Raw genomic sequence first — 2,657 nt, 5'->3', positions numbered from 1 at the left:
CCCCCTTCCCCTTCCCCCCTTTCCCCCTCTCCCCTTCCCTCCTCCTTTCCCTTTACCTTCTTCATCGACGCCGGCAAAGAGGACAATCAGACTATCACGTTATATTAGCCTGTATGTCCGGCACTGAAGGGAGGACCTGTCTGTACCTTGTCAACATCGACCAGTAAGGGGAAAGCGTGAGGGGGGGGGCAGAGGCGAGGAAGGGAGGGGGATGAGGGGAAGGAGGGTGGGAAGGGAGGGTGGTGTGGTAGGGAGGGTGGGAGGGGGACTGAGGGAAGGGAGGGTGGGAGGGGACTGAGGGAAGGGAGGGGGATGAGTGGAAGGAGGGTGGGAGGGGACTGAGGGAAGAAAGGGAGGGTGGTGAGGGGAGGGAGGGAGGGAGGGAGAAGGAGAGGGTGGTGAGGGTAGGGAGAGTGGGAGGGGAGGGAGAGGGAATGGGCCGAGGGGAAGGAGGGAGGGGACCGCGTGTGTTTCGGGGTAGCGAGCCGTCCGCGCCTTCAGTCGAGGGGAGAGCTGGTCGCCGTCTACACGTGCGGTACCCCCCTACTCCTCTCCCTTCACCTCCCCTCCCCCCCTCCTCTTTCCCACCTGGCCTTGCCCTCCGTCTTGCCCAGCGCACAGACTCCCCCTCCTGCCAGTGCGGAGTGCGGAGTGCGGAGCCTCGTCCAACTCGTGCGGTCATTTACCCTCTCCCTCTCCCTCTCAGCGGCGCTTCGTTGTTTACAAGGATTCTTCGAGGAAACGCTTTGGGCTCGGCGACGGAACAGAGAAACGAAGAAAGGGAATAACGACGATAATTAAAAAGAGATGCGAGTCGTTGGCCAGAAAGCGAGGCAGAAGAACTGAATTTTGTGCTTGAAGTCGAGGAGTTCGTTGCCGCCACATGCAGTGATGCAACAGTTTAAAAGTTTTTTTTTTTCGTTGTGCCTTTAACTTATACGTGAAAAAATGTGCGATGTACTTTACTGATTCGTATTTAGGGTTATATAATAGACACTCATATCTGTATTTTATTTTGGTAATAGAGTCGTTATCCTAATCCCAATATTTTGTAGTGTGAATTGGTTACGAGCCTAAAGGGTGATTATATTTACGTCGGAGAAAGGGAGATAGTTCCACATAATAAATCAAGTAATTGTAAAGGTAATTCTGAATAGGAAGTTACAATTCTGCCGTGGTTAATATACGTAAAAACGCATTGTCCAGCTCGTTGCAGTTTTCTCCACACTTTTTCATCCTTTGTTCAAAATTCGTCTTTTGGTATATGATTAAATATAATCTTTCTTGGAGCAGTGAACCGTTGTTAGTTTGTGTGTTCGCAGTCAGGAACAAATCGCCGTCCACTCGTAGCAAAATGGATATGAACTCTTTTGCGTGTGTTTGTTCGTGTGTTCAAAACTCTTGATTCGGTTGAGGCCTGTAGTCTTTTCTTTAGGGTAAAATCCGGTTCACACCACACTGTATCAGTTAGATATTTTCAACGGTTATAAAAAAAAGGAATATTGAGTCATGACAATGTTACTCACTCACGCACACACAAACACGTGTGTGTGCGCGTCCTCACACACACTCACACTCCCTCACTCACTCACTCACACTCACTCACTCACTCACTCACTCATTCCCTCACTAACTCACACTCACTCACTCATTCACTCACTCACTCACTCACTCACTCATTCACTCACTCACTCACTCACTCACTCACTCACTCACTCACTCACTCACTCACTCACTCATTCCCTCACTCATTCACTCCCACTCACATGGCGCACACACGCACTCACTTTCATTCATATTCTCTCTCACTCACTCGGAATCACAGCCACATACACTGTCGTATAAAGGATTTTCATCATGGCCGTTACTAGGACTACCGGAGATGAGAAGGCCGCCTGCAATCCCGGCCAGCACGTACCTCACTCGATAAGGGATTACCGCCTCCTGTAGGTTAGGTCAGAGTGTAATTTTGTATAACGAAATTCCTGAAAAAGATGTCGATGTTGGTGTTGTGATTTTGTCTATTGTATTTTTTTTTTTTTTTTTTTTTCAATTTACTGGTTCTCACGGTAGGCCTGTGTTCAAAAAGAACTCGGGTTCATAGACTCTCTCCGCCACTGGTGTTGCAGGGAAGGTACTGGGTACTTTATGGGTCGGATCAGCAAGGAAACAAAGGCCAGTGCTGTCCGAGCCGCATGTTTGTTGTGATATTATGACAATAATGATAATAATGGTAATGATTATAATAGTAATTATTGTTGTTATTAATAGTATTGTTATTCTTATTGTTTATCTCTAATTAAATGTATAATGGCGTGATAGCGCATGCGTGCCATCCCCGTCTTAGCCCTAACGTTGCTTGTGGGATTCTATTAATATCTTCTGATTTACGGTCTTCTACGCTGATTATAAGATTTAGTGGCGCCGGTGTCCCCCGCGTGTACCTTGGCAGAAAATCGTACGCGGCAACACCGTCCGTGGGAGGGATAATGGGCACTCTCGATCATTTTTACACCGTGGTTCCTGCGTATTTTCTTTTCTTTGCGTTGGGTGAGACAGAGGGAGAAAAATGTTTGGATAATGAATGGAGACGCAAGGAGGGCGCTGTGCAGAGAAGTTTGATCATTTATTAGATAAATACGCCAATGCATAAAGAT

General features: G+C 47.7%; 1 protein-coding gene across 13 annotated transcripts in view; it reads left to right on the top strand.

Moving 5' to 3' along the window:
- Window positions 1–2,657, top strand: part of Oatp26F (Organic anion transporting polypeptide 26F) — a 29,768-nt gene that overhangs the window by 8,904 nt on the left and 18,207 nt on the right. For 2 of the 13 annotated variants that reach the window (XM_070132743.1, XM_070132738.1), the window contains exon 2: window positions 445–637. The exons of 1 other annotated variant lie outside the window; for it this stretch is intronic. The gene's annotated coding sequence lies outside the window, so the exon portion shown is untranslated. Of the gene's footprint in view, window positions 1–408; window positions 673–2,657 lie in introns of those variants that run through there. 10 more of the 13 variants (XM_070132741.1, XM_070132750.1, XM_070132740.1 and 7 more) reach the window with 9 other exon arrangements.

The sequence above is a fragment of the Penaeus vannamei genome, chromosome 18, assembly GCF_042767895.1.
Source record: "Penaeus vannamei isolate JL-2024 chromosome 18, ASM4276789v1, whole genome shotgun sequence".
In the NCBI taxonomy this organism is placed as follows: Eukaryota; Metazoa; Arthropoda; class Malacostraca; order Decapoda; family Penaeidae; genus Penaeus; species Penaeus vannamei.
This window is presented reverse-complemented; position numbering and strand designations above follow the sequence as displayed.